Genomic DNA, 13,194 nt, shown 5'->3' with positions numbered 1-13,194 from the left:
TAAAAAAAATTCCACTCCATTCATATATCATCTTTCAATGAGTAGCCATTTATTCCTAGCTCTTTACTTCCACAAAAAAATGCCAGTTTCTTTTGAAAAATGATGCGTTCTTAGGGCAGTGCTGAACCATAGTGAATAGGACAAGTTATCTCCTATCTTACTAATTTTTACAATAACATCTATATCTTTATTTTGGACCAGAATTATCATTTATCCCTCAATTTTCTTACTTTAAACATAATACTATTTTTTTCTAACTCATTCTGATAAAGCTGCAGTCGGGTTTCTGTTTTTGTTTTTGTTTTTTTTGGGGGGGATGCTTCATAATCTAAAAAAACAATCATTAATCTTGCCAGTTCCTACACTTGACATACGATCCCAAAAAAGTTGTCCCAGACTTCTTGGAGGTGTCAATTTCATTTTGAGTGAAATGAAGACCATTTTAATTACCCAGAATTGGAATGAGCCTCTTTAGGAGGTTAGAAATATATTGGTTCTTCCTTCTCCCTCACTGAAGAACTGCAGGAACATTTTTGGGGATTATTTTTTTTTTTACACTTCTAGGGCTCAAATGTGAAAATATGTTTAAAAAGATTTCACATGCTTAACCTATATTAGATTGCTTGCTATCTTAGAGACGAAGGACAAAAAATGGAACACGAAGTCTTACCAAAAAAAATAATACTGAAAACTATCTTTACATGAATTTGGTAAAATAAAATATTACTGAGAAAAAAAATTGAAAATGATGAACAGGCTGATTTCAAAAAAGTCTGGATAAACTTACACAAACTGATGCCGAATGATGTGAGCAGAACTAAGAAAACTTTGTACACAACAAAAGCAATTTTATGACAGATTTAGCTCTTCTCAGCAATTTAGTGATCCAAGGCAATTCCAATAAACTTTGGATGGAAAATGCCATCTTCATCCAGAGAGAGCATTATGAAAATTGAATATGGATTGAAGTGTAGTGTCTTCACCTTTTTTTTCCTTTCTCATGATGCTTCCCTTTTGTTCTGACTATTCTCTCCCAACATGACTCATGTTAGAAATATATAAAACATGAATGTACATGTATAACCTAAAAAAATTTTTTTTCAAGAGAAGGAAATATTTATAGCAGTCCTTTTTGTGTTGATTAAGCATGAGAAATCAAAGAAATGCTCATCAATTGGGGAATGGCTAAACTAGCTTTTGTATATGATTGTAATGGAATAATGGCAAGCAGGATGATTTCAGAAAAGCCTGGAAAGACTTACATGAACTGATACAAAGTGAACAGAATCAGGAGAATCTTATACACAATTAACAACATTACTGTTTGATATAGAACTGTGAATGACTTAGCTATTCTCAACAATACCATATTCAAGAAAATCTCAAAGGACTACTGACGAAGCATATTTCCCACTTCCAGAGAAAGAATTGATATTGTCAAAACAGATTAAAGCATGCTTTTTTCACTTTCTTTCTTCTGTTTTTTAAATTTTATTCGAATTTTATTGTGCAAAATGACTAATGTGGAAATGTTTTACATGATTGCACACGTATAACCTATATCTGATTGTTTAGCATCTGAAGGAGGACAGAAGGAAGGAAGGATAGAATTTGGAACTCAAGACCTTTTTTTTTTAATGCTTAAAAATGGTTTTAATATATAAGCGGAGGAAAAATTTCTTCAGTTCCTTCAAGCTCTTATGTCAAGGCCTTAAGACTCTGCAATCTATATCCTGGCTGCCCTCCTCTGCAGGCTCTCCACCTTATTAATATTCTTCTTCGTGCTCAGATCTGAACCCAATATGCCAAATGAGGACTGAGTAGAACAATCACCTCCCCATTCCTGGAAGACATCCATGGCTCTGACTGCAGCCCAAGATTACATTACCCTGTGTGGCCACTCCATCACTGAGTCACTGAGCTTGTAGTCCTCCAAAATTTCCAGATCTTTTTCAGAGTTGTCTTCTGTCTATCCTTGCCTCCCTTAGCTTCTGTCAAGGTGATCTGTGTGTGTATGTGTGTGACTGAGTGCAGAACTTTGCAGTTAATTTTACTGGATCACAACTTATTTTAATTAAATTTGGCCCATTGCTCTAGCCTGTCAAGAATCTTGACCCAGTCATCCATAGTTAAGATATCTCTTCGAGATTAGTGTCAACTGTGTTAGATGAGTATACCACCTACACCTTTATCTAACCATTAATAGCAAGGATGCAGGGCCAAGCACAGATCCCTGGAGAATGTCACAAGAGCCCTCTGGCCACCTGGCCACAGAAGACATTAAGGATCATTCTTCACTGGTCATCCCACAAGTTTTGAATCCATCTGACCATTTAATACATTCAAAACTTGGCTAAAATCTGGAGCAACTCTCTCCACAGCTGTATTTCCAACTCTTCCCTGAGATGAAGGGACTCAGACATATACACTGAAATTCATTCAAACCCATCACCTTCCTATGGCCTGCTCTTCCATATACTGCAGCTACCCAAAGATGGTCATACCCTTGATCACCCATAAGTGTTCCAACCTGAGTGTTCACTAACTCCTAAATTCCTTTATCAGAGCATAATCTGTTGTCATTCTACCTCTGCCTTCCACCTCAAAGCCTCGATACCAACTCCAATCCCTCCTCCACCCCTCAGTTCCTTTCCAGACCATCACCTCTTCCCTGGCTCCATTCTTTTTCTTTCTTCACTTTGCTCCATTGATGAACCAGTTCAACTCTACCTTCTCCTCTTCTAGAGACCCTGGGAGGGAGAAGGGGAGGGAAAAGGGAAGAGGGAGGGAGGGGGGAAGATTGTCACTAAAAGCAAATCAACAAGTTACTTTTAAGTGTTCTGTTTTTGGCAGAGAGCTCCAGAAAACATCTGGCTAACTAAGGTTCCTCCCTCACTATGGACTCTTATGCTTCTTTGCTGGGCTTGTGATCTTTCCCAAACTCCCCTTTTAGTCCCTCTTTCCAGAGAGGTGATGTATAGTAAACTCCAATGACAAAATCTTTTCTGTTTTTCCTTCCTCTGACCTTCACCAAAATACTCCATCATCTTAGCCTCTGGTTCCTGGGTTTGCTCACAGAGGCAGGATTAGAAATAGAGATTGGACTTGTAATGTCCTTAGCAGAGGTGATTCCCAGGTTTGACAAACTGCCTCTACCAATCTCTCTTCACTTACTGAGTCTTAAAGGGCTGCCTAGAGAGCTCCAAGTGCCACCTCCCTGAATTGAGCTCTCCAATTGCTCTCTTTCATGGTGTTTACTCTTCAAGTATTTGCATGGAGGTATTTTAAGTTCTGAGTTTTCACTACAACTTTCTTGAATTCTGTCCCTTGTGAACTTCTGGGTGTCTCAACTCCTATTTTGCAACTGTTACTCTCTACAGATACTCAACGTTATCCTTTTGTTTACAACTCTTTTGATCAGATTTGCAAGACATCGGGCAAATAGATTCTTTTCGGCCTTTATTTGTCTTCCATGTCTGACCAAACACTTGCATTCTAGCATTTGAAGCCATGGCCCATTCCATGAAATTGCATTCTAAACATCACCTTCTTTGGCAGTTGTTAGCTTCCAAAGTTAACTTTTCTTTTTTGCATTCTTTGCCTTCAACAGGGAGAAAAACAACCTGTACCTATACAACTTTCAATTTAAATGAAATGATTCAGGTCAGTTCCAATAATGTTGGGATGAAGAGTCGCCTACACTCAGAGAGAGGACAGTGGGAACTGAGTGTGTGGACTACCACACAGCATTTTCACTCTTTCTGTTGTTATTTGCTTGCATTGTTTTTTCTCAATTTTTTTTTTCCTTCTTGATCTGATTTTTCTTGTGCAGCAACATAACTGTATAAATACATATACATATATTAGATTTAAATTTTAATATATTTAACATGTATTGGCTTACCTGCCATCTGAGGAAGAGGTGGGAGGAAGGAGGGGGAAATTTGGAACACAAGGTTTTGCAAGGGTCAATGTTGAAAAATCCCATTAATATGTTTTGTAAATAAAAAGCTTTAATTAAAACAAGTTAATAAGTAAATAAATAAATATTTTTAAGGGGGGAGGAGGGACTTCCAGTTTACTGCTCAAAGTTTTAAAAAGTTGACTATGCTTTTGAGTTCTTTCTGGAAGTCACAATTTGCACCCATGCAAATCCCTAGAACTGGGGATTACTCATTCATTTTGACAGCATTCTTTTATCTTGGCTATATGCCAGGTGAAAACTACAAAAAATAGCTCACTAGTACCCTGAGCAGGAAATCCTCTTTTTTCCTCTCCTTCTGCCCCTTCCTGAATATTTCTCTTGATAATTTCTGTAGCACTTTATCCTCCTTTGGAGCACAAGCAGATTCTTCATGTAGCCCTCTCTCACCTCACAGAGAGCCTTCAGCTTATTTTAAGGTATAATTTTACTATTCTTTCCTCTCTCATTCGTCTCTGAGTAACATCTCTCCAATAACTGGAAGAGGATCACATTTCCTCTCATGTATCTCAAGTCCCTTTTCTCCATCCTGAAGCCTTTTTTTTCTAAAATTTCCTCCAACAAACTGGAGTGAGGACAGGCATTCCTGGTATCCTCCTCCTTTAAGGAGCATAAAGAACAAGGCACTTATGCTAGACTTTTTTGTCTTCCATTATGCCAATCTGTCCAAGTTTTAATGAGAAGTTGAGGAAAAGTATTATAAACTCAGTTTCAGCTTGAAGCAAAAAGGAGGTTTATTGATTCAAGTTTAAATTATTCAGGCTTCTTATGCTTTTATTTTCAGAGTGATTTCACAAAAGACAACTAACTAGCCACCAAATAAGTAATTTTAATTAGTCGTAACATTAACAAACATTTCTCTTCAAAGGCAATATGACCAAGGATGTATTTCAGAAAGCCAGTTTATTACTAAGCTTTTCTGGTTCCACATTTCAAGAATAAATGTAATTTTAAACAAAAGAGAATATAGTTTTCTTATTGTTCAATTTTTATTCCTCTGAAAAATGCCATTCACATCCAGAGAGAGAATTATGGAGCCTGAATGTGGATCAAAGCAGTATTTTCACCTTTTTATTTTTTTCCTTTCTTGTGGTTTTTCGCCTTTTGATCTGATTTTTCTTGCACAGGATTCCAAGATTCCTTCTGCAATTCCAATTGGTTTCCCAATTATTTCCTACCTCCATTCCAGTCTTCATATAGTCAAAGCATCCCAAAGTCTGACCAATTAATTCCCTTGCTCAAGAAACTTCAGTGGCTTCCTCCTGCCTTCAGGATAAAACAAAGTGTTTTCTAACAGAGAGCCTTTCACAATCTAGCTCCAGCCTGTTTCCAAGCTTACTCTCTTCTCCATGCACTCTATGTTACAGCCAAACAGGCCTTGTTTGTTGTTTCCTTGAGCACAATAAGAGTTTCAATTTTCTTTATATTCTTAACATTGAGAAATTTTTCTCATATAACAGGGATTTATTAAGTTCAAACAGAAAGAAGCAACCTTACAGTGACTTCATACCCATTAGATAGTAATCTCAATGAGGACAGAGACTATCTTTTTCCTGTGCCTGGCACACAATGGGCCTTTAATAAAAGTTTATGGACTGACTCATTTCCAGTATAGACAACTAGCAATTCTAGCTACTTTCCATCTCTCCCACCCCCACTTCTACCCAATTCATTATACTGGAATTTTAGCACTTGCCACATTAAAACACATCAAAATCTCTGGGCTTTTGCCTTAGATCATGTTCCAAGCACCTTGTCTTGTTCTTTGCTGCTCAACACAATGATGTATAGCCAGTATCCTCATTCATTTCCTTGAACTGCCTAGTTCTATAGAGAACTCTATCTACCTCAGCAGCTCCTTCACTCCCTGCCACTCTAGGCCTTCAAATCCAAGATATGCCCCAAAATGAACCCCCCAACTCCACAACTTCCACCCCCAAATAAAACACAGTTCACTCTAAAAAAAGTTTAATTGAAAAAGGGTCTTAGTGAAGTCTAATAAACACCCCATTTTCTCTTAATAAAGTCTTCTAGTATTTCCTTTCAGGTTCTTAGAACTGTCTTTATACATGTGCAATGCATCGTGAACAAAAAATACAGTGTGTACTAGTATTATTAAAGAGAATAATTAGCCACCATGGCAATATCACAAAGGGGTCTCTTCATCAGCAGAACAAGCTAGAAGATCAGAGAGACTCTGAAGAAACAAAGATTCTGTTTTCATGCAAATGTCTTTGGAAAAAGAGGGAAACACCAAACTGATGCCTTTTAATAAAATGTTTTTCAAGAAGCATTACCTGCTCTTTAAAGGAAATGATTCATTTTATCAGGATAAAGAAAGGCTTAATGAACTTTAAATTATTTAATTTAATCTTGGGTAGGTCAGGACTTCATGGGAAGTCCTCATTTCCCTACATCCCACAGCCTGTTATCTTCACATTTTCAAAGAGATTGCACATGTAACAGAAAAACAGTGTCCACACCGCTGAGTAAAGGATTTGCCATTTGGTATTTATCATCTGCACAAAAGTAGCAATCTATTGGGGGAGGGGGTGGGGAAAGGAAAAAGAGACAGGAAATTCCCTTCACAGCTGAACAAACTTATATCATTCCAACACAATTCATCTGACACTTATGTACTCATTTGACCTGATGGAAATTTCCAATAGAGAAAAGGAATTATCAAACTTTTATAAGTGCTTCTTAAAACTGTCTTTTTTTCCTGTAAATCAAAAGGTCCTTCATTTACCATAAATCCCTACAATACTATAAACTAGTCTCAAATTTTAATCGACTAAATTTGTAATCTGAAATGACCTATGACATTTATTCAACAAACATTATGAAATGTTTGGCACTGTGCTAAGCTCAAAAGAAAAGCCGGTCAAGTCCTCCCAGTTTAGACTAGTAGGAAAGATAAGATGTATGCAAAGATAAAAGTAATACAAATGATGGCCGAATGTCTCCTTTTCCCATTTGACCTCTTAACAAAGAGATTACCTATGGCCAAATAATGGAATATTTGGTTAAAGAACAGTAGGAAAAAATTCAAAATATCTCCCAATGAATTTTCCAGGGAAGAGAAGTAAAACATGTTTTACCAGACTGAGAAGTTAAAGATAATCTGAATTTTGAGAGGACAATTTACCTTTTCCACACCCTCTTCCTCCCCATCTAGACAGAGAGTCTCCTTATCAGAAAATCTCTAAAGGATCCATTGCAGCTACTCCTCCAAAGCTCAGCAGAGAGGTAAATTTATCCACCCATTTTTCAGAAAACTGCAAAAACCTTAGCCATTTAAATCTCTTAAAAAAAAAAAAAATCAGAGCCTATTAGGCTCAGAAGGGAATTTGGACTTCTCTCAAAGGACAGGAAGCCATTTTCTCTCTCAAGATGCACCTGGTTTAGCTCTGCTTTGTCTACCAAAAAAAAAAGAAAAAAAAGAAAGAAAAGAAAGAAATCCACCCACCCAGCAATGTTCTGTGCTCTTCCTGCCTCTCAGCAAGGAGTCTGCAACATCTTAGGCCCTTGCACAGCTGTTTCTGCCTTTCTTTCAGATCCAGTCCATACTGGAGCCTCCCACCAACAGGGTAACAAAAAAGTGGGTTTGAAAAGCTGCTCCATCCACAGCTGCTGTGGCCTCCAGCAGAGGACTGAACCTGAGCTGGAGGTAATCAGGAATTCCTTTGTAGAGGGACATTTTTCTGCTTTAAAGTACCAAATTCTATTTTCACAGCTCTCGCTGGGTGACCCTTCTGACTCTTCTAGATTGGTTTTTTAAAGTCATCACATTTGACTGAAACTCACACTGTGTCACACAAACACCTGAGGGCCACATGGTGCTGCTGAGAAACTGGTCATGGGACCACCGAAAGCCAGGTTAAGTGTCCCTTCCTTTCCAAAATAACCCAAAGTGCGTTCTTTGTCTAAACCAACCCGTTCACATACTGCCCCCCAAAAATAAAATTTCCAAACACACACCAGCGACCCACGTTATCAGGTGCACTAGGTGCTTCGTCACATAACACACTGCAGCTCCATGCAGGAGTTCTCAGGGATTTTGCAACTACTATGTTTGCCTTTACAGAAGAAACAAAACCACTCAATTAACATCCCCTGCCGTCCTTCGGATTCAGGCAGCCCCCCTCCCACCCCACCTCCCGCTGGGCTCCGCCCACGCCCTCATCCAGGTGGCCATTGGGTCCCACACGGGGGGTGGGAGGGGGGCGCAGCAGCCACGAGCCACTCCCATCCTGGGTCAGCCCCCCGTAGATCCTGGGGACCTCCCCCCAGGCCGTCAAATCCGTCTGTCCTCATTTCACAGAATTGGAAACTGAGGCAGAGAGCAGCGAAGTGACTCGGCCAAGGTCAATGGGGTGCCAGGCGTGCGAGCCAGGACGAGGACCTGGCCCCGAGCTGCACCCCGAGGACTCCCCACGCCCCGCCCCCATCTCCGTCCTCATTCCCGGCTCGAGGACCCGCCGGAGGACCGGCGCTGAGGTCCTCCCCCCAGCACTGGGCAGGAGCCCGCTCCGTCCTCCGCCTCTTCTCGCCCCCGGTCCGGGCCGTCCAGCCTCCACGCCCGGCTGCAGCCCAGCCCCGTGCCCGGCCGCGCCTGCCCTCTCTGCCCGCTCCCATTCCCAGAGATCCACCCCACCAGGGCACCCGGGCAGTCACTACTCACTGTCGGTGACTGGGCCCGGCCCTCATGGCTGCTCCGTCCCCGCCGCCAAAGCTCCCTGCCCCGGCCCCGCCGTCACCTCCACAGCCGCCGCCGCCGCCGCCGTCGGGACTCGCCGGGCGCCGCTCGTGCGCCTGCGCAGCCCCGGGAGCAGGGGGCCTCGGCTACTGGAGGCGCCTGCGCAGTCAGGGCTGGCGAGCGCCTTTCTCAGTGCCTGATGCCCCAAAGCTCCTCCTCCCTCCTCCAGGTGCAGGTGGGGCAAGGCCAGGGTCCGAGTCCCGGAGCTGCCTGCCCAGGGCGGCACTGCCCCGCGAGGGAGGGGCGCTCATCCACGCGGTCAGACTCGGGGTTGCTTTCTAGTGCCCACAATGCCACCTTTCTCCAATCCCCAGCAGTGCTGCTGCCAAGGAAGTGACCACCCCCAGAATGCCCTGGGGCCCTGTCACTGGGGTGAACCCCCCAGAATGCCCTGGGGCCCCTGTCACTGGGGTCACCCCCCCCAGAATGCCCTGGGGCCCTGTCACTGGGGTGACCCCCCCCAGAATGCCCTGGGGCCCTGTCACTGGGGTCACCCCCCCCAGAATGCCCTGAGGCCCTGTCACTGGGGTGACCCCCCCAGAATGCCCTGGGGCCCCTGTCACTGGGGTGACCACCGCCAGAATGCCCTGAGGCCCTGTCACTGGGGTGACCCCCCCAGAATGCCCTGGGGCCCTGTCACTGGGGTGACCCCCCCAGAATGCCCTGGGGCCTCTGTCACTGGGGTGACCCCCCCCAGAATGCCCTGGGGCCCTGTCACTGGGGTGACCACCCCCAGAATGCCCTGGGGCCCTGTCACTGGGGTGACCCCCCCAGAATGCCCTGGGGCCCTGTCACTGGGGTGACCACCGCCAGAATGCCCTGGGGCCCTTTCACTGGGGTGACCCCCCCCAGAATGCCCTGGGGCCCTGTCACTGGGGTGACCCCCCCAGAATGCCCTGGGGCCTCTGTCACTGGGGTGACCCCCCCAGAATGCCCTGGGGCCCTGTCACTGGGGTGACCCCCCCAGAATGCCCTGGGGCCCTGTCACTGGGGTGACCCCCCCAGATGCCCTGGGGCCCTGTCAATGAGATGAGGACCCTCAGAATGCACGGGGGAGGGAGGGGCCCTAGAATGCACTGGTTCTTTGTCAAGAGGTGATGATTACCCCAAAGTGATGGGGAGGGCCGAAAGCCCTCCCCCAGAAAGCTCTGTGGGAGCCTAAGAAGGCGCCAGGCCTCCCCCTAAGGTGCTGCTGCCTGGCCCTTCCCAGGGCTCCCAGCAGAAGGCTCTGTAAGGAAGGATTGGTCACTACCAGATCTGCTTCTTAGCTCAGGCCCCGTTTTTCATGACACATAACCAGGAGGTTTATTCCATCCAGTGTTGGGGCTCTCAGCTGCCTAGTTTTGGGGAGCAGCCAATGTATTAAGGGCAACCAATTGGAGAGAAAAAGCTTTAAAAAAAATTTTTTTTTCTTCCTCTTTTTGGTAATTACCAAGTAGCTCCTCCAGGCAATTCTGCTCTGACAATGGAAAAGTGGGGATTGAGACTTAAATACGGGGAAAGGGTTTTCTCTTGGAAGGCTTCAGATGAATTCTGCTACAACTGAATCAGGAGCAAAACACTCTAGAATGGCTTCTGCTTTACTCTTGTTGGCATTCTTAGGGTAGGAAAAGGGCCCTTTCCTTTCTTCCATTGCCAACTTTTTCCCTAGTGGGAAAACGCCTGTTATCTAATTCAACCCAGCTAACTATTATTAGATATATTACATCCCTACACCCACATGATGGAAGCAAAGCAGGGTAAATAAATAATTGGGACAAAGGATAAAGAACTTCTCTCCCGTCTTGTTGTCCAGGAAGAAAACTAACTAACTTAACTAGGCCTATGCTTTCACCTCCTCCAGGGTATACTCAAGACAAAGGGAAAGAATGCTCACTGGCACAAGACAGTGAACTCAGAACTCATGACAGTCAGAGCAGTATATAACAAACAAGAAACATGCTTCCTTCTGGTCCAAGGAGGTGCCATGGAAAACCCCATCTAGTCTCTAACAGTGAAGTTAGTGACCACCCAAACCACTCCAGATCTCCCAAAACCATATTTGGTCAGAACTTGAGTTAATCTGGAAAATGTATTTAATATAACATTAAACATGAGCAGAAGAGTTGACATAAAGAACTGTGACTAGGATTGCATTTTATTCCTCTCCTAATGGAGGTTAAAGCCTTCATTTATTGAGAAACCCATGATGTGCAGAGCACAGTGCTAAGAGTTGTATTCACAAGGAACTTACAGCTTCATGGGGGGAAAAACTGGGAAAATGGTTATAAAAACAAATAACAGACATACATAAAGCTGGGGACTATACTTAGGATCTAGGAGATCTGCAAACCAAAATTTAAGGCTATGTAATATCTTTTAAAAGTACTTATTGTTATTATTGTTCTGTAAGAAATGACCAACAGGATGAATACAGAGAGGCTTGGAGAGACTTACGTGAATTGATGCTAAGTGAAATGAGCAGAACCAGGAGATCATTATACACTTCAACAACAATACTACATGAGGATCAATTCTGATGGAAGTGGCCCTCTTTAACAATGAAAGGATCCAAATCAGTTCCAATTGATCAGTGATGAACAGAACAGAACCATCAATAGAATACTGGGAAATGAGTGTGGCCTACAACATAGCATTTACACTCTTTCTGTTATTGTTTGCTTGCTTTTTGTTTTTCTTCCCAGGTTATTTTTACCTTCTTTCTAAATCTGATTTTTCTTGTGCAACAAGATAACTGGATAAATATGTATACATATATTGCATTTAACATATATTTTAACATATTTAGCATGTATGGGACTACCTGTCATCTAGAGGAGGGGATGGAGGGAAGGAGGGGAAAAGTTGGAACAGAAGTTTTTGTAAGGGTCAATGTTGAAAAATTACCCACGCATATTTTTGTCAATAAAAAAACTATAATAACAAAAGAGAAAAAACAAGAACTGCTTAGGCTGCATCCCATAAAAAAGAAAAAATTTTTAAGTATTTATTGTTTTGAATGGAAAGATGAAAAGTTAAGGATTCAGAACCTGGATTGTCACAGTCATATTATACTTGTCTCAGTGTATAGAGAGAGGAAAAATATCAGAATTGTAATAATTAAAAGTTTAGGGGTGGACAGTCTTGTGCAGATGCTAAATAAAACCTATTCCTTTCTGTCCCTTTTCTGGATAAGCATCGAGGAGAACCCTTCTGTTTATTCTTATGACTTCTACAAAGCCATTACAACACATTTCCAAATACTCAGAGGGATCTGTGAACTCAGAGATGTTGATACGGCAATGAAACCAACTCTTATCCATCCTATACCACACTCATCCATAGACTCCCTTAAATTTGCCACAGGGACATCCACCCAGTGTGTTGGGAGTCTTTCCTCATTGATTCTTGATATGGAAAGAATCATAATGGAATTATCATTCAGTCTCACTATGGGACCATCCCATCTTCTTTTTTATCTTCATTTGCTGCTTTGCGTAGAGATTGACATTGGCGCAGCATCAAATTGCATCCCATGAAAAGGAAATTATATCTTTCTAGAGGTGCAGGTTCAGTGCTCATGACTGCCACCCACCCTGGGAAGCACTATGACAGGTGTCAGATATGAAAGGAGGGACTGTACAGTAGCTGGCAGAGCAAGAGAAGAGGAAGCCAGGTGGCAAAGGGATTGAGCTGGCATTCCTGTTGTTAAAACCCATTATCTACCCTAGAGCAGAGCCAGCCTTTGGCACCCACCTGGCTTTAGATGAGTTAGCACTGCTGGTGCAATGATCGTTTGGCATGGGCACATCCTTTATGTCCACATAATGACTCCTGGTTGTGGAGCCAGAAAGGGGGAAGGGGCAGCATTAGCTTTTCTTCTCTTCCCACTTAATATAATGACCTACTCTCTGGCCATCTCCTCTTCAGCCTTACTGGCCCCTCCCCATGTCACCCCCAAACTTTGTCCTTGGGATCCTCCTGTCCTGATTAATGGCTGCCTCTCCCAGACCATTTTTTAAAATTTTCAATTGTATTTTATTTTCCAAATACACGTAAGGAGAGTTTACATTTGTTTTTGTAAGACTTTGTCTTCCAAATGTTTCTCCTTCCCTCCCTTACTTTTCCTTTTCCCAAGATAGCAAGTAATGTGATACAGGTTAAATATGTGTGATCCTTTTAAACATATTTTCATATTTGTCAGGCTGTGCAAGAAAAATCAGACCAAAAAGGGGAAAGCCATGACAAAGATTAACAAACAAAAAGTGAAAATACTGCTTCCATCATATCTATATTTAGTCTCCATAGTTCTCTCTCTGGATTCAGACCACTTCTTTAGGAAAACCACAACCACCATTCCTCCCAGCATTCCCTCCTCCACAAACTAGCTAGACCTTGTTTTTGGTTTTACCTTTTGCTTCTCCCTCCCCTCTAGTAATGAAGCCATTAATTCTGATCCAATGACTATGTCAAT

General features: G+C 42.7%; 1 protein-coding gene across 2 annotated transcripts in view; it reads right to left on the bottom strand.

Annotated features, from left to right (window-relative positions):
- FAM222B (family with sequence similarity 222 member B) overlaps positions 1–8,772 on the bottom strand; it is a 65,435-nt gene extending 56,663 nt beyond the window's left edge. The window contains exon 1 of one of the 2 annotated variants that reach the window (XM_051992293.1): positions 8,667–8,772. The gene's annotated coding sequence lies outside the window, so the exon portion shown is untranslated. The remainder of the gene's footprint in view (positions 1–8,666) is intronic. The other variant, XM_051992291.1, reaches the window with a different exon arrangement.
- Positions 8,773–13,194: the final 4,422 nt, after the last annotated feature.

Source organism: Antechinus flavipes, chromosome 4, assembly GCF_016432865.1.
Source record: "Antechinus flavipes isolate AdamAnt ecotype Samford, QLD, Australia chromosome 4, AdamAnt_v2, whole genome shotgun sequence".
NCBI classification, from domain to species: Eukaryota; Metazoa; Chordata; class Mammalia; order Dasyuromorphia; family Dasyuridae; genus Antechinus; species Antechinus flavipes.
Note: the sequence above shows the minus strand (reverse complement) of the source record. Positions and strands in the feature narration are given on the sequence as shown.